This window comes from Triticum aestivum, chromosome 5A (assembly GCF_018294505.1).
Source record: "Triticum aestivum cultivar Chinese Spring chromosome 5A, IWGSC CS RefSeq v2.1, whole genome shotgun sequence".
Lineage (NCBI taxonomy): Eukaryota > Viridiplantae > Streptophyta > Magnoliopsida > Poales > Poaceae > Triticum > Triticum aestivum.
This window is the reverse complement of record NC_057806.1, coordinates 65,535,215-65,554,755: the sequence shown is the minus strand read 5'-3', so window position 1 is coordinate 65,554,755 and position 19,541 is coordinate 65,535,215. Positions and strand designations below refer to the sequence as shown.

General features: G+C 44.1%; 1 long non-coding RNA gene across 2 annotated transcripts; it reads left to right on the top strand.

Moving 5' to 3' along the window:
* Positions 1 to 8,191: 8,191 nt before the first annotated feature.
* On the top strand, positions 8,192 to 11,730 carry LOC123102330 (uncharacterized). Of its 2 annotated transcripts, XR_006448911.1 has the most exons (3): positions 8,234 to 9,257; positions 9,512 to 9,570; positions 11,429 to 11,730. It is a non-coding gene; the product is annotated as an uncharacterized lncRNA (long non-coding RNA). The 2 variants fall into 2 exon arrangements; XR_006448910.1 differs by having other exon boundaries at positions 8,192 to 9,570.
* Positions 11,731 to 19,541: the final 7,811 nt, after the last annotated feature.

The window sequence follows — 19,541 nt, the reverse complement described above, 5'->3', positions numbered from 1 at the left end:
CATGGCATGATATGCAAGACATGATATGTAATGCATATGTGTGCTCCGAAAGGGAAAGAATGAACAAGGCATCAACTTGGCAAACCAAGTGTGTCGCTGGAAAGATGAGATGATTTCGGTCAAAATCGATATAAAGATCGCCGGAATCGGATGCACGGTTTGCAAATGGCAAGCAAAACAAGAATGGCACAATTCTGTGATTAACAGCATGATGCCATCTAGAATGCAATAAGAAACTAAGCAAATGCACTCAAACATAACAACAAAGCACATAGCAGTGATCTACTCAATATGCTTGACAAAACACGAACACTGAGATACGGCAAAATCACACAAGAGCAGGTTCAAACAAGCATGGCAAAAATGCAAAAGATATCAGCTTCACAGACTTAGTGAAAATACTAACATGCCAGGAATAACATCGGGAAGCAATGTTTAGAGAAAGCAAACAACATGATGCAGGAACATATCATAGCAAACAAAGGCATGGCATGAATCCACTAAATGCATAAAAGTCTCTTACTGATCATAAGCCATAAAGGCACAAAAGATATGATGGCACCCATGTAAACATAGCAAGTTTTATGAACAGATTCAGACTTAGCAGAAAACAGAGCATGGCATACACAGAATTATGAAGGAATCTTTGTGAGCTAAAATCACTCATCACAAAGCCTTGCATGACAAAAAAAGCATAGCATCAGCAAGAAGACATGTTCATGAAGCTAACCATGGCAAGATCAAGTTCATAGCATGCATGGATCAACAACAACAGCCATGGCAAAATTGATTAACATGTAAACAATCTGCCTGGAACATTTTATAGAAAAAGTAGAGCAAGATTAAGACATGCTAGGGCACTCCATAATTTCAAACATTGGCATGGATGGATAGAGCATAACCATATGTCCAAAACACCCTTACTGAAGGTACTCAAAACAAGCATGGATCTCACTATAGCATCATGGTTACATGGCATAAAAATAACAGCAGGAAAAGGACTTTGTAAAATCCTAAGTCCCTGAAATCAGCAATAACATGAAGGCTACTTCGCATTCTTGTGCTAGTCACCACATTGATCACAAAAATACATGGCAAGCACCTCTGTAAACATGGCATGGCATAGATGAAAACACATGTAGAGCTCATGCCCATATGAAGCATACATCAAATGTGGCAAAAATGACACATCACCCTAAACTGATAAGCAGCAGTAGTAAACAATTTATAGCACTCTTGCATAAATGATTTCAGCACCCAGATGAACTCAAACTAGCATGTCACAATGTAATGAAATGAAGAGCATCTCACAATGAACATTTTGATATGTCATGGGCATGAAACGGAGCTACGGTCACAGAGTTATGATGCGATGAACATGGCGTGAAAATTATCATGCTTTGGGACTTGGCAGAAATTGTCGGACCAAAATCTGAGTGTTGGATAGCTGTCATGCGCACAAGGCGGTGAATAGGGGGTGCTCACCATGGGCTTTGGCCCAGATGCGGAGAGGAGGCCGGCTGGGCCTAGGACGTGGGCCGACGACGAGGCCGTGGCCCACCCGAGGTCGGGTGCGGGATCAGGCAGCTCCTCTGCCTACTCCTCGAACTCAAGAAGGAGGATGCCATGGCGGCGCCGGCGCGTTCGTACTTTGGCGAGCGGACGAAGGGGCGGCGAGGCCGCACGGGAAACAGATCCATGGCGAGGGTGACGAATCCGGGGAGGTCCGGTGGCGCGGCAACGACCACGGCGAGCGGCGACAATATGCAAGGTGGTGGGAACGCTCCTGGTATGCTCCGGCGGCGGCACCGGGCGGCGCTCTGGCGAGCAGGGCGGCACGGTGGGACCGGCGCGGAGGAGCAAGGCACTCTGTCACAGCCCTAGAATACCTCAGTGAAATAGTTGCATCTGCACTCATGCATCATGTGTAAAATTTCTGAAAGTTGAATTGAGGTTTGTTGAAACCCTCATAAATCAGTTCAAAAATAACCAACTTTAAAATCTTCTCAAATGAGTCCAAGAAAATGTCCCTGGTATTCTATAAAAATATTGGCAAGAGGTAAAATTCAAACAAATATTCTTAGGAGCTCACAAACATTTATTTTGGTCATTTGAAATTAATTCAATAACTATTTGAATTGAATATATATTTATTATATAAGAAATATATGTTCAATAATTCTGAAAATTGTTGTGTGGCTTTGGATGAGACCATTTAGCTCACACAATTATTTCATGAAGTTTCAAATTGATTTGGTATTTAGACCAAATCAAACCAAACAACAGAAAATAGAAAACAAAAATAAAAAAGAGAGAGCAGTACCTGAGCTTACCTCCTGTGCAGCCCACTTGGACAGCCAGATGGCTGGCCCAGCCCACAGGGGCACGCCCGTCTTCTTCCTTCAGCCAGTAGGCAGAGGAGAGCCATGCCACGCGCGCGTGCGGCTTCGGCCACCTCCTGCTTCCACCTGGGAGCCTCGATCCTTCCCTCGTCGCCGCCCTGGACCCCTCTCTGCCTCTCCCCATTACTCTCTGCTCTCGCCCCCTCCTCTAACCCTCTCTCCCACGCCACACTCGAGCGCGCCCGTCGCCGCCGTTCGCTGCCACCACGGCCACCGACCACCCCTCGCCCTGCCGATGAGTCAAGAAGCTCCGCCACGACGCCCTCTTCCTCCCCGTCGAGCTACGCCTTACCGGGAGCTCTGCATCGCCGTTCCGCCATCGTCTTCCTCCTCGGATCGCCGGAGATTGTCTTCGCCGTTCCGCCTGCACCAGACTTTCCCCGAGCCGCTGAGATCTCCTCCGGCCTTGCTGTGAGCTTATCCACCTCCTCCCCTTGCTCCCATGCTCAGCTTCTCACCGCAGCCATCGTTTCGATGATGACCGAATCATGCCGCCGCCTGAGCTCCTCACCGCCGTGGCCACGGTCACGTAGCCTCCAACCAAGCTCACCCACATGCTCGCCGTGTCGTGTAGGTGCCGTGGGAGCCAAGTACGCAACCCCACGGCCACCATAGCCTCGTCCTCAAGCTCGCTCTGAACTCCGGCTGCTGCTGCCGTTGCCACCGCCGGCGTCTTAGACCACCCCGGCCCAAGCTAACCCTACCAGTCGATGCGCGCGAGCTCTAGCTCCACGTAGATGGGCTCAACCGCCGATTTGGTCGCCGGAGGCCAAATCCCGGGCCCCTCCACCGTCTCTGGCCTCGCCGGCGACGAGCCGCGGGTCAACTCCAGCGAGTTTGACCCCGGTTGACTAGGTTTGACTTCCCCCTGACTCACAGATGTGTGGGCCCCAGGCCACTAACTAAACTAGGTTAGTATTAGTTTAATGCTAACTAAACTTAGTTAGTTTAATTGACACTGACAGACGGGACCCACAGGTCAGGTTTGACCTGGACCAGCCCCTGTCGACCTGCTGACGTCAGCATGACCTGATGTTGATGCAGTAATACATTTTCTGGATTTATTAATAATCAGGAAATTCCAGAAAATGTTCAAAACTTCTAAAAATCATAGAAATTCAACCGTAACTCCAAATGAAATAAATTATATATGAAAAATTATCAGAAAAAATCAAGGAATCTGTTTATGGCATTTGCATGCATGTTTGAACAACCTAGGGTTGCTGTACAGGGAAATTTGCATAATTGACATTTAAATAAGCACATATGGAGTTTGAATTTGAACCCATGGTTCAAACCAACTTCATTTAATATGATTGCTAGTTGCATTAGGTCAATCAATAGCATATTGCCATGACACTATCATGCACCATAATTTTTGCATTGCATTGATTGTGTTCCTCTTTGTTTGCTGGTATTTTTCCCCTCTTGATAGACATGGTTCCGACGATGAGTTCGATGACACCGATGAAGAACTTTACTATCTTCAGAAGTGCCAGGCAAGCAAAACCCCCTTGCTCATTCCGATACAATCCCACTGTCTCGCTCCTGCTCTCTTTTACTGCATTAGGACAACAACGATTCATCTATTACTTGTTGCGGTAGTTGAACCCCTTATCCTCTGCATGACCTGTCATTGCCACAGTAAATAGAGGAAACCCACTAGCATGAGTAGGAGCTGTTTGAGCCCTGATGTGCCTACTCATTCATGCTTGTTTGTCATGCCTTCTATTGCATAGAGTCATGTCAGGTCTGGTTCATCGGGGATGAATCGGAGGTGTGTGAACATGTCCTACTGTGTGTGAGCTAAGTGTGTGAACACGATTTGGTAAAGGTAGCGGTGAGAGGCCATGTAGGAGTACATGGTGGGTTGTCTCACTGAAACCGTCCTGAGGAACTGAGTTCTGTGTTTGTGATCCATGAAACAGCTACTACCACACATTGGGCCCTGAAATATGACCCCGCTCGACTTATTGACCCCTCTCGTCCTCTATCTAGGAGTTGCAACTAGTTTCTGGTGTTTGTAGGTTATGTGTTAGCGGCCGTGTGTAGCGCTGACCCTAGGGGTGGGCTATGATGCGGTAGATACACTGTGGTCGGGTATGCTGGGCGCCCGTTTGGCGTCTCGGGACCCTGTACACATCGTTTGGGGCCGTTGAGGACACCCCGGCCGGATTTCCTTGCGGATGGAACCCGAATAGGCGATAAACCTGGACCAGAGACTTGTGCGGTTAGTCAGGTCGTGGTCTACACCCACGTCGGCTTTCGCTTGAAGTCTGCCGAGCACATGTCATGTGCTAAAGCTAAGTGGTGGAAACATGTGTGACGAAGTACACCCCAACAGGGTTATAAATGATCTATTCGAATAGCCGTGTCCGCGGTAATGGACTTCTGGGTTGCCTATAACAGTTCATAGACAAGTGGAAGTGGATACTCTAAAATGCCCAAGATAAGCGTGAGTGCTATGGATGGCGTTCTCGTAGGTAGACGGGAGTAGATCCATAGTGGTGTATTGATTGGTGAATATATCGACTCGTGTGCGCCACCTCAAAAGAGTTACTTGCAGTCGTAGTTTAAGATAGCCACCGAGTCAAAGCTGGCTTGCTGCAGTTAAACTCCACCACCCCCCTGTTGATACCGATGCATATTTAGTTAGTTCTGATGTAAGTCTTGCTGGGTACATTTGTACTCACGTTTGCTTAATTTATGTTTTGCAGAGAGACTTCAGTCTCGCTAGTAGTTTCGTGTGGACTTCGACGTTTAGCTTGATACCTCAGCTACGATATTTTGCCCTCGATAGGATCTGGTAGATAGTTAGGCTTCTCAGCCTTTTTCATTTGTATGCTATGATTGTTGGGTCATGAGACCCATGTTTGTAATACCTTGGCTCTCTGGAGCCTTTAAATAAAGTACTTGAGTTGTAGAGTTTTGGTGTGATGCCATGTTGTATTTGCACATATTATGAATCTGAATTTGCTTCGCTGTTATTGTAGTATAAACTTTTGATAGATCGGTCGGAAAGAATAGCTACAAACAATTTCTTATGTTCTCCGCTAGATAAGAACTTTGGAGTGATTCTTCATCGCACTCTGAGGGATGGTTATATGATCCAATTAGATTAGCATTGTTGAGAGATTGCACTAGCGAAAGTATGGACCCTAGGCCTCATTTTCATGCATTGCAATACCGTTTGTGCTCCGTTTTATCAATTGCTACCTTGCTGTTTTTTATTGTTCTTATTACAAAAATCAATATCTACTCATATTACACCTGTATCACCATATCTTCGCCGAGCTAGTGCACCTATACAAATTAACATTGTATTTGGTGTGTTGGGGACACAAGAGAATTTTTATTATTTGGTTGCAGGGTTGTTTGAGAGAGACCATCTTCCTCCTACGCCTCCCACGGATTGATAAACCTTAGGTCATCCACTTGAGGGAAAATTGCTACTATCCTACAAAACTCTGCGCTTTGAGGCCCTGCTGGGGAACGCAGTATTTCAAAAATTTACCTATGATCATGCAAGATCTATCTAGGAGATGCATAGCAATGAGCGGGGAGAGTGTGTCCACGTACCCTCATAGACCGAGAGCGTAAGCGTTTAGTAATGTGGTTGATGTAGTCGAACGTCTTTGCGATTCAACCGATCCTAGCACCGAACGTATGATACCTTCGTGTTCAGCACATGTTGAGCTCGACGACGTCCCTCAATCTCTTGATCCAGTTGAGGATGAGGGAGAGTTCTGTCAGCACAACGGCGTGGTGACGGTGATGGTGAAGTTACCAGCTCAAGGCTTCGCCTAAGCACTACGACGATATGACTGAGGTGTGTAACCATGGAGGGGGGCATCGCACAGGCTAAGAGAAGACTTGTTGTGCCTTTGGGGTGCCCCTGCCCACGTATATAAAGGAGGGAGGCAGAGAGGCCGCGCCCTAGGGACGCGCCAAGAGTATGGAGTCCTACTAGGACATTCAAGTCCTAGTAGGAATCCCTTTCCTTTTCAGAGTAGGAGAGAAGGAAAGAGGGAAAGAGAGAGGGAGTAGGAAAAGGCAAGGGGGGCGCCGCCCCCTTCCCCTAGTCTAATTTGGACCCATGGGGGGCGCCACCTCTACTTGGCCTTCCTCCTCTTTTCCTGTATGGCCCAATAAGGCCCATTACTTCTCCCGGTGAATTCCCGTAACTCCCCGGTACTTCAAAAAATACCTGAATCACTCGGAACCTTTCCGATGTCCGAATATAGCCTTCCAATATATGAATCTTCACCTCTAGACCATTTGGAGACTACTCATCATGTCTGTGATCTCATCTGGGACTCTGAACAAACTTCGGTTATCAAATCACATAACTCATAATACAAATCGTCATCGAACGTTAAGCGTACGGACCCTACGGGTTCGAGAACTATGCAGACATGACCGAGACACATCTCTGGTCAATAACCAATAGCGGAACCAGGATGCTCATATTGGCTCCTACATATTTGATGAAGATCTTTATCGGCCAAACCGCATAACAACATACGTTATTCCCTTTGTCATCGATATGTTACTTGCCCGAGATTCGGTCGTCGGTATCATCATACCTAGTTCAATATCATTACCGGCAAGTCTCTTTACTTGTTCCGTAATGCAACATACCGCAACTAAATCATTAGTCACATTGCTTGCAAGGCTCATAGCGATGTGCATTACCGAGAGGGCCGAGAGATACCTCTCCACATAGAGTGACAAATCTTAATCTCGATCTATGCCATCCCAACAAACACCTTCGGAGACACCTGTAGAGCATCTTTATAATCACCCAGTTACGTTGTGACGTTTGATAGCACACAAGGTGTTCCTTCGGTATTCGTGATTTGCATAATCTCATAGTCAGAGGAACATGTATAAGTCATGAAGAAAGCAATAGCAATAAAACTAATCGATCATAATGCTAAGCTAACGGATGGGTCTTGTCCATCACATCATTATATAATGATGTGATCCCATTCATCAAATGACAACACATGTCTATGGTCAGGAAACATAACCATCTTTGATTAACGAGCTAGTCAAGTAGAGGCATACTAGGAACATTTTGTTTTGTCTATGTATTCACACATGTACTAAGTTTCCGGTTAATACAATTCTAGCATGAATAATAAAGATTTATCATGATATAAGGAAATATAAAATAATAACTTTATTATTGCCTCTAGGGCATATTTCCTTCAGTCTCCCACTTGCACTAGAGTCAATAATCTAGTTCAGATCGTCATGTGATTTAACACCGATAGTTCACATCACCATGTGACCAACACCCAAAGGGTTTACTGGAGTCAATAATCTTTTTCACATCGCCATGTGATTAACACCCAAAGAGTACTAAGGTGTGATCATGTTTTTCTTGTGAGAGAAGTTTAGTCAATGGGTCTGTCACATTTAGAGCCGTGTGTATTTTGCAAATTTTCTATGTCTACAATGCTCTGCATGGAGCTACTGTAGCTAATTCCTCCCACCTTCAATATGTATCCATTGAGACACTACACCACAACACTTGATTGGAGGCAGTTAACTGCCGGGAGAAATACCCGACCAAGGGCAAATAAACTGCCAGGATATTAATTTCTGCCGGTACAAGCATCTTAGGGCAAGCAAACTACCGGGAGAACTCGAGCAACGATGGCACACTAACTGCCGGTACAATCTAGGGCCCATTATCTGTCGGGACAACTAGAGAATGTCCCATATTCTGCCGAGGACCGTCTTTGGCGCGGCAATGAAAAGTTTCGGCCCTAAGCATGCGCTAGTGAGGAAAAACGCGCGAGGGTGACAAGGAATTTGGCCCAAAACAAACTTAGACGCGCTAGCCCACCGCACCAGACCGCATCGCTGGCCCCCCAAATCCCAATCCACCCGTGCCCTACACCATTGCGCCGCCGCCCCCAACAATCTAACCTTTCGCCGGCGGCCGCCCTCTAGCCATCACCATCGCCATCCTCAAATCACCCAATCTACTGGTTCCCGACACCAGATCGCCGCTGCCCCCAACCGTCTGATCCCTCCGCTCTCACCCCCACTCCCCCAGCACCGCAGCCCCTCCGCCGCCCCAACCGGCCCCAGTGCCGCCGTCGCCCCCCACCACCGCAGCCCGTCCGCCGCCCCAACCAATGCACTGCTGCGGCCTCCACCCAGACCACTAACGCCGTTGTCGCACACATTCGCAGCTCCTCTGCCGCCCCTAGCATCCACTGCCGCTTCCTCCACCCAGGCCACTGCCGCCGTCGCCCCCCCCCCCCCCCCCAACCACTCCAGAGCGGCGCCACTGAGCACCAATTGATACGGAGCATCCCATCGCCGAGCCAATCCACCAGCGACCTTCCTCCTCCGCCGTACACCATCGTTCCTCAGTTACCACCCTCCTCGCGAGCTTCCTCCCCCAAGCTGGCCCTCCGCACATGCTCACCCGAGCCCCAAGGATCTCCTCCAGCAAGCTGCACCTTCTCCATAGTTTATGCCTTCACTAGATTGTGACTTCTTGAAGCAATCACAGGAAGTTTCTGTTGCTAATTTTTGCTTGTATTGATCTGTTGGGAGCCTTTATGTACTTTATATAGATGCAGTTTATCTTGCTACAATTTTTCTTGTATTCATCTGTTGGGAGTCTTTATGTACTTTATACTGATTCACATGTTATAAGCAGCTTGTAGTATTAGTGAAGGAACAACACCAGGAGACAACCCACCGACCAAGGAGCGCCCTTATATCATCAGTATCTACCGAAACAATAGTGACCATCATAGTAGATTATATATGGTCGTGTCAACTGCAGTCTGGTCATAGATTTGAAGTTTGGTCATCGTTCATATTGATGTGAGTACACCATGACCACCCCCTAGAGTGAACCAAAATGATGAGTCATAACTGCTTCTTGTGCGAGCTTACTATGTTCATTTTCAATGTAATATATGGTATTAGATTTTTTCCTATTAATAGAAGTAAACTTTATTTCGTATGTTACGCGATGTATTGCATGGCCTTACAAGCATGTAAGCTTAGGTCCTATGATTAAATATACAATGACTATCATGGTTGATTGCTTAAAACTCTTGCTTCTATGTATGTAGTTGGAAGTGAGTTAATGGCAAATGCGGCAATGCGTTGCGACCACAAGCAAGCTGAGGAGGTAATATACATGGTTTCTTGGCTGAATATTTACATTAGTGTGTACTATCAAGGGCAGATAGTAATGGTTCGCTCATTTGGTTGCTACATGGTTAACTTGTGTCCAGGAAACTTGAGCTCCTAATTCCAGTATATAGTATTAATTAGTAATTCAAATAGATCATTATAGTTCTTTAGAAGTGTGCTTTTGTGTCCATCAGCCATGACTTTGGAGAGAGGTTTGTTGAATAAATATGGTTACAAATATAAACTTTAATTGGATCATCTTTCTTTCATGTACACGATAGACTCTACCATGTAGAGAAATGATTTTCATTGGATTCCATGCTCACATCTTTCATTTGATTCATTTCTCATGACTGGATCCTCTTTCTTTCATGTACATGAAGTATTTTAGCTTGTTTGTTTGTTTGTCAAAAGCCTTTGTTTATTTTTCTAGGCTAATTCAACTTGTTGTGCAAGATGTAGGAATGTGAACCAAATGTTCATAGTGTTTCACTGGATTTGTAAATCTGTGGGCTTGTCCACTACTCAGATACTCCCTCCGTCCCAAAATAAGTCTCATAACTTTTGTACAACTTTGCACTAAAGTTACAAAGTTGATACACTTATTTTGGGACGGAGAGAGTACCATTTTAGGGGACCTTCGTTTGTAACTTGTCCAACAAAAGCATGGAACCAGGAAACTAAACAGCTCCCATTAAAAGATCCTGAAATATATGTTCAGCTAGTTCCCCTCTTATTCTGTGTAGCCAGCAAATCATTTATGTAACTGAACTTTAATAGTTCCTGCAAAGAGGGAGCAAAAATTAAAAGGCTTGTTTGTGCAATGGGACCAACATTGAGTCATCTTTACAATAAGAGGCACTGCTTCAGTGAAAATCACAGTACTCCCAATACACCCCTTCACCAGATTCCGCAACAGGAGAAATGTAGTTCAACTTCGTGTTCTGGATGCAGGAAGTCTGTAAGCACAGTTGTCATCATTGCTCTAAGGAAATACCACGCAAAACCACAAAATGGTGTCATCACTTATAGATTTCTAGATTCATTATCCTATTATGTTGTGCCAACTTCATATAGGAACTCAAAATAAATCAACTTATATCCAAGGTCAGGCTCAATATCAAGGCCCACTAGAGACTGGACTAGCACACTGAATCCACAAGTTCCAATACTAATGTGTAATTGTATTACTTTGAAGAAGCCAAGGTATACGACATACGGAATTTTAAGAAGCACAACTAAACACCTGATGCGTTCTGGTAGAGAAAAAGTACCAAGTGAAAATAAGATGCTACAATTTTGCATATGTGCTTGTGCAGTACACTAGCTTCAAAATTTGCTTGTGTAATGTTAAGTGTGTGATCGTGGCCTTCTGCTTGTGTAATATTCGTACAGACTTTGCATACTATATTTGGATGAGAAGTTAGATAAGCTTGCTACTGTCAAGATGATAAAAAATGGACATGTTGATGTCCAGGATATGTTGTCTACTAAAGTAGAGATTACTCTAGAGATGTTACTAGTTGCTCTATGTTTCAGAACATATGTGGCTGTTGTATGTCGGGCATGCGGATGTTGTATGTGATTGTTGTAACATCTTCCTGTTAATATTTGTACAGACTTTGCATGCTACATTTTGATGAGAAGATAAACTTGCTATTGTTAAGATGATAAAAAAATGGACATCTTGATGTCCAGGACATGTTCTCTACTATAGAAGAGATTACTCAAGAGATGTTACTGGTTGCTCTATATTTTAGAACATATATCTGACTGTTATATGCGATTGTTGTAACATCTTCCTTAAGTTATGACTGCAACTGTTATATGTAACATCTCCTGATCTATTGCAGATTTCCCAAAGGTGCACAAGTTCACTAAGGTTTGGAAGATCTTCAAGTTGCTGAAGATTTGGAAGACCTAAAATTAAGTTGGTGGAGTGATAATGACTTGTATCTTGTTTGTTGAATGTAAAGACTTGCTCTGCTCATTTTGGTGGTTGTTGAATTAGCTTATTTAGGTTGTGTGGCACACATCTAGAAACATATGTGCATCCCTAGTCGCACTACTTTATTTTGGGTGTGTGGCAAATGTATATATGGAATCCTTTTGTGGTACTACCTCTTTATATATGGTCGTTAAGTTTAAGGTTTTCGATGAGGCCTATATGCTACTTTGATTGAAGTGCATGTATAAATTGTGTGCTATGTCCTGAGTGCGTATATATATGGATGGATATTACATAATAGGTTTGCCTAGAACATTTTGCTAGTAAAGTCAACAAGATGGCATAATATCTGCCGGGTGAACATGCTTGTACAGGCGGCTTAACTGCCGGTAATTGCAATTTCACATGCTCCGAATAATCTGCCGAGCGAACACAAACTACCGACAAATACATGTGTCAGGGCAGAAAAACTGCCGAGAGAAGTTTATCTGGCGAGAGAAGTAATCCCCGGCAGCCGTTCTCGTGGCGGTTCTATCTGCCGGGAGAACCAAACTCCCAGCAGTTTTCTGCCCTCTAAAAGCCTTCTCTCGGCAATTATTTTGTCCTTAATTAGTGTTGTGGTGTAGTGAGACTCAGAGTCATCCGGGTCCGTGTAAAAGCCTGCATCGACGTAACTCTTTACGATCAACTCTTTATCACCTCCATAACCGAGAAATATCTTCTTAGTCTTCTAAGGATAATTTTGACCGTTGTCCAGTGATCCACTCCTAGATCAATGTCGTACCCCCTTGCCAAACTCATGGCAAGGTGCACAATAGGTTTGGTACACGGCATACCATACTTTATAGAACTATGGCTGAGGCATAGGGAATGACTTTCATTCTCTTTCTATTTTCTACCGTGGTCGTGTTTTGAGTCTTACTCAACTTTACACCTTGCAATACAGGCAAGAACTCCTTGTTTGACTGTTCCATTTTGAACTACTTCAAAATCTTGTCAAGGTATGTACTCATTGAAAAATCTTATCAAGTGTTTGATCTATCTCTATAGATCTTGATGCCCAATATGTAAGCAGCTTCACAGAGGTCTTTCTTTGAAAAACTCCTTTCAAACACTCATTTATGCTTTCTAGAAAATTCTACATCATTTCTGATCAACAATATGTCATTCACATATACTTATCAGAAAGGATGTAGTGCTCCCACTCACTTTCTTGTAAATACAGGCTTCACCGCAAGTCTGTATAAAACTATATGCTTTGATCAACTCATCAAAGCGTATATTCCAACTCCGAGATGCTTGCACCAGTCCATAGATGGATCGCTGGAGCTTGCACATTTTGTTAGAACCTTTAGGATTGACAAAACCTTCTGGTTGTATCATATACAACTCTTATTTAGTAGATCCATTAAGGAATGCAGTTTTGACATCCATTTGTCAGATTTCATGAAATATGGCAATTGCTGACATGATTCGGACAGACTTTAAGCATCGATACGAGTGAGAAAATCTCATCGTAGTCAACACCTTGAACTTGTCAAAAACCCTTTTCGACAAGTCGAGCTTTGTAGATAGTAACATTACTATCAGTGTCTGTCTTCCTCTTGAAGATCCATTTATTCTCAATGGCTTGCCGATCATCGGGCAAGTCCACCGAAGTCCACACTTTGTTCTCATACATGGATTCTATCTCAGATTTCATGGCCTCAAGCCATCTGTCGGAATCTAGGCTCATCATCGCTTCCTCATAGTTTGTAGGTTCGTCATGGTCAAGTAACATGACCTCCAGAACAATATTACCGTACTACGCTGGTGCGGAACATGCTCTGGTTGACCTACGAGGTTCAGTAGTAACTTGATCTGAAGTTTCATGATCATTATCATTAGCTTCCTCTCTAGTTGATGTAGGCATCACTAGAACTGATTTTTGTGATGAACCATTTTCCAATTCGGGAGAAGGTACAACTACCTCATCAAGTTCTACTTTCCTCCCACTCACTTCTTTTGAGAGAAACTCCTTCTCTAGAAAGGATCCATTCTTAGCAACGAATATCTTGCCTTCGGATCTGTGATAGAAGGAGTACCCAACAGTTTCTTTTGGGTATCCTATGAAGACGCATTTCTCCGATTTGGGTTCAAGCTTATCAGGTTGAAGCTTTTTCACATAAGCATCGCAGCCCCAAACTTTAAGAAATGATGGCTTAGGTTTCTTGCCAAACCACAGTTCATACGGTGTCGTCTCAACGGATTTAGATGGTGCCCTATTTAACGTGAATGCAGCTGTCTCTAATGCATAACCCCAAAACGATAGTGGTAAATCGGTAAGAGACATCATAGATCACACCATATCTAATAAAGTATGGTTACGATGTTCGGACACACCATTATGCTGTGGTGTTCCAGGTGGCGTGAGTTGCGGAACTATTCCACATTGTTTCAAATGAAGACCAAACTCCTAACTCAAATATTTGCCTCCACGATCAGATCGTAGAAACTTTATTTTCTTGTTACGATGATTTTCCACTTCACTCTGAAAAATTATTTGAACTTTTTCAAATGTTTTAGACTTATGTTTCATTAAGTAGATATACCCATATCTGCTCAAATCATCTGTGAAGGTCAGAAAATAACGATACCCGCCGCGAGCCTCAACACTCATCGGACCGCATACATCAGTATGTATTGTTTCCAATAAGTCAGCGGCTCACTCCATTGTTCTCGAGAACGGCGTCTTAGTCATCTTGCCCATGAGGCATGGTTTGCAGGCATCAAGTGATTCCAAAAGTCCATCAGGCATGGAGTTTCTTCATGCGCTTTACACCAATATGACCTAAACGGCAGTGCCACAAATATGTTGCACTATCATTTCAACTTTGCATCTTTTGGCGTCAATATTATGAATATGTGTATCACCATGATCAAGATTCAATAAACCATTCACCTTGGGTGTATGACCACATAAGGTTTTATTCATGTAAACAAAATAACAATTATTATTTGACTTAAATGAATAACCGTATAGCAATAAACATGATCCAATCATATTATGCTCAACGCAAACACCAAATAACATTTATTTTAGGTTCAACACTAATCCTGAAGGTAAAGGGAGTGTGCGATGGTGATCTTATCAACCTTGGAATCACTTCCAACACACATCGTCACCTCGCCCTCAACTAGTCTCTGTTCATTTTGTAACTCATGTTTCAAGTTAGTAATCATAGCAAATGAGCCAGTATCAAATACCCAGGGGCTATTATGAACACTAGTAAAGTACACATCAATAACATGTATATTATATATAATTTTGTTCAGTTTGCCATTTTCTTATCCGCCAAGTATTTGGGGCAGTTCCGCTTCCAGTGACCATTTCCTTTGCAGTAGAAGCACTTAGTTTCAGGCTTGGGTCTAGCTTTGGGCTTCTTCGTGGAAGTGGCAACTTGCTAGCCATTCTTCTTGAAGTTCCCTTTCTTTCCCTTGCCCTTTTACTTGAAACTAGTGGTCTTGTCAACCATCAACACTTGATGCTTTTCTTGATTTCTACCTTCGCCGATTTCAACATCGCAAAGAGCTCGGTGAATCGTTTTCGTCATCCCTTGCATATCATAATTCATTACGAAGTTCCATTAACTTGGTGATAGTAACTAGAGAACTCTATCAATCACTATCTTATCTGGAAGATTAACTCCCACTTGATTCAAGCGATTGTAGTACTCAGACATTCTGAGCACATCCTCACTGGTTGAGCTATTCTCGTCCATCTTGTAGGCAAAATACTTGTCAGAGGTATCATACCTCTTGACTCGGGCATGAGTCTGAAATACCAATTTCAGCTCTAGGAACATCTTATATGCACCTTGGCATTCAAAACGTTTTTGAAGTCCCGGTTCTAAGCCGTAAAGCATGGTGCACTAAACAATCAAGTAGTCATCATACCGAGCTTGCCAAACGTTCATAATGTCTGCATCTGCTCCTGCAAAAGGTCCGTCACCTAGTGGTGCATCAAGGACATAATTCTTCTGTGCAGCAATGAGGATAATCCTTAGATCATAGATCCAGTCCGCATCATTGCTACTATCGTCTTTCAAATTATTTTTCTCTAGGAACATATCAAAAATAAATGGGGAGCTATAATGTGAGCTATTGATCTACAAGATAATTTGCAAATACTATCACGACTAAGTTTATGATAAATTAAAGTTCAATTAATAATATTACTTAAGAACTCCCACTTAGATAGACATCCCTCTAGTCATCTAAATGATCACGTGATCCATATCAACTAAACCATGCCCGATCATCACGTGAGATGGAGTAGTTTTCGATGGTGAACATCTCGATGTTGATCATATCTACTATATGATTCACATTCGACCTTTCAGTCTCAGTGTTCTGAGGCCATATCTTCATATTCTAGGCTCATCAAGTTTAAACCCGAGTATTCTGCATGTACAAAACTAGCTTGCACCCGCTGTATGTGAACATAGAGCTTAGCACACCCGATCATCACATGGTGTCTCGGCACGACGAATTGTACCAACGGTGCATACTCAGGGAGAAACTTATACCTTGAAATTTAGTGAGTGATCATCTTATAATGCTACTGCCGTACTAAGCAAAATAAGATGCATAAAGCATAAACATCACGTGCAATCAAAATATGTGAGATGATATGGCCATCATCATCTTGTGCCTTTGATCTCCATCTCTGAAGTACCGTCATGATCTCCATTGTCACCAGCATGACACCATGATCTCCATCATCTTGATCTCTACCAACGTGTCGTCACATGGTCGTCTCGCCAACTATTGTTTTGCAACTATTGCTATCGCATCTTATGCAATAAAGAGACAACCATAAGGCTTTTGGCAGTTGACGATAACTTTAACAAAACATGATCATCTCATGCAACAATTTATATCTCATCACGTCTTGACCATATCACATCACAACATGCCCTGCAAAAACAAGTTAGACGTCCTCTAATTTTTTGTTGCAAGTTTTACGTGGCTGCTACGGGCTTCTAGTGCTTACCTACACATCAAAACCACAACAATTTTTCATCAAGTGTGTTGTTTTAACCTTCAACAAGGACCGGGCATAGTAAAACCTGATTCAACTAAAGTTGGAGAAATAGACACCCGCTAGCTACCTGTGTGCAAAGCACATCAGTAGAACCAGTCTCATGAACACGGCCATGTAATGTCGGTCCGAGCCACTTCATCCAACAATACTGCCGAATCAAAGTAAGACGTTGCTGGTAAGGAGTATGACTATTATTGCCCACAACTCATTGTCTTCTACTCGTGCATATAACATCTACGCATAGACCTGGCTCTGATGCCACTGTTGGGGAACGCAGTATTTCAAAAATTTACCTACGATCATGCAAGATCTATCTATGAGATCCATAGCAACAAGTGGGGAGAGTGTGTCCATGTACCCTTGTAGACCGAAAGCAGAAGCGTTTAGTAACGTGGTTGATGTAGTCGAACGTCTTTGCGATTCAACCGATCCTAGCATCGAACGTATGGTACCTCCATGTTCAGCACACGTTCAGCTCGATGACGTACCTCGAGCTCTTGATCTAGTTGAGTACGATGGAGAGTTCCGTCGGCACAATGGCGTGGTGACGGTGATGATGAAGTTACCGACGCAGGGCTTCGCCTAAGCACTACAACGATATGACCGAGGTGTGTAACTGTGGAGGGGGGCACCGCACACAGCTAAGAGAAGACTTGTTGTGCCTTTGGGGTGCCCCCTGCCCACGTATATAAACGAGGGAGGGAGAGAGGTCGGCCCCCTAGGGGCGCGCCAAGAGTATGGAGTCCTACTAGGACTTCCAAGTCCTAGTAGGAATCCCTTTCCTTTTTGGAGTAGGAGAGAAGGAAAGAGGGAAAGAGAGAGGATGTAGGAAAAGGCAAGGGGGCGCCGCCCCTTCCCCTAGTCAATTCAGACCCATGGGGGGGGCACCTCTCCTTGGTGTGCCTCCCCATTTCCCGTATGGCCCAATAAAGCCCATTACTTCTCCCGGTGAATTCCCGTAACTCCCTGGTACTCCAAAAAATACCCGTATCACTCGGAACCTTTCTGATGTCTGAATATAGCCTTTCAATATATGAATCTTTACCTCTCGACCATTTCGAGACTCCTCGTCATGTCCACGATCTCATCCGGGACTCCAAACAAACTTCGGTCATCAAATCACATAAGTCATAATACAAATCATCATCCAACGTTAAGCGTGCGGACCCTACGGGTTCGAGAACTATGTATACATGACCAAGACACATCTCTGGTCAATAACCAATAGCAGAACCTGGATGCTCATATTGGCTCCTACATATTCTACAAAGATATTTATCGGTCAAACCACATAACAACATACGTTATTCCCTTTGTCATCGGTATGTTACTTGCCCGAGATTCGATCGTCGGTATCATCATACCTAGTTCAATCTCATTACCGACAAGTCTCTTTACTTGTTCCGTAATGCAACATCCCGCAACTAACTTATTAGTCACATTGCTTGCAAGGCTCATAGTGATATGCATTACCGAGAGGGCCCAGATATACCTCTTCGATACACGGAGTGAAAAATCCTAATCTCGATCAATGCCAACCCAACAAACACCTTCAAAGACACCTGTAGAGCATCTTTACAATCACCCGTTTATGTTGTGACGTCTGATAGCACATGAGGTGTTCCTCCGGTATTCAGGGGTTGCATAATCTCATAGTCAGAGGAACATGTATAAGTCATGAGGAAAGCAATAGAAATAACACTAAATGATCATAATGCTAAGCTAACAGATGGGTCTTGTCCATCACATCATTCTCTAATGATGTGATCATGTTCATCAAATGACAACACATGTCTATGGTCAGGAAACATAACCATCTTTGATTAACGAGCTAGTCAAGTAGAGGCATACTAGGGACATTCTGTTTTGTCTATGTATTCACACGTGTACTAAGTTTATGGTTAATACAATTCTAGCATGAATAATAAACATTTATCATGATGTAAGGAAATATAAAATAACAACTTTATTATTGCCTCTAGGGCATATTTTCTTCAGGCCCAACAAGTGTCTACAACTACTACACTCCGTAGTAGACATCGGCATACGGCGATGGCGTCCTGTTCATCGGAGCCAACCGAATGGGTCGAAATAGAGAAACATCATTGTTTTCGTCGGGAGGCAACAGACTGGGTCAGAATGCATCATGTTCATTGGGAGCCAACCGGCTTGGATGGAACAGCTGAAACGGGGTATAGTGTACCGCAAAACGGATGAAACGAACTTGTGTTCGAGCTCCTACAGTCGAAACAGGGTGATGTTGATTGGGAGGGGTGTGGCGTACCGCAAAACGAAGGAAACTGACTTGTGTTGGAGCTCCTACGGTCGGAACGGGGTCATGTTCATTGGGAGGGGTGTGGCGTACCGGAAAACTGGACTCCATGGGCTACTGTTCATCCACCGTCTACTGCCTCGCTCTAGCCTCCACGGTCTATTGTTCATCCACCGTCGATTTCCTCTAGCCTCCACTTGCTACCGTTCATCCACCATCGACTCCCCCAGACTCCACCAGCTACTGTTCACCACAGGGTCCTGTTCATCCAGCCTCCACCGGCTACTGTTCAACCAGCCCTCTACATGGGGTCCTGTTCAACCAGCCCTCCACGGTGTCCTGTTCATCCACCCCCAACCGGCTCGGGTGTGGCAGCCTCCTCTCGATCGGGGTCATGTTCATCCAGCGGCAACGACCTCTACTACCACGGGGTCCTGTTCATCCAACCCCCACCAGGAGTAACTGTTCATCCAAGCCCCAACAACGGTCACTGTTCATCAAGAGGCAGCAGGTTCGATTGGGTTTAGTTAGCAGCAGTAGCAAAGGAATCACTCGAGTTTAGTTAACAGCTAGGGATCGATCGCTCGGGTTCAGTAACATAGCTATTGCAATCGATCGAGTTCAGTAAGTGAACGCCTCGCTCGGGTTCAGTTAGAGCCC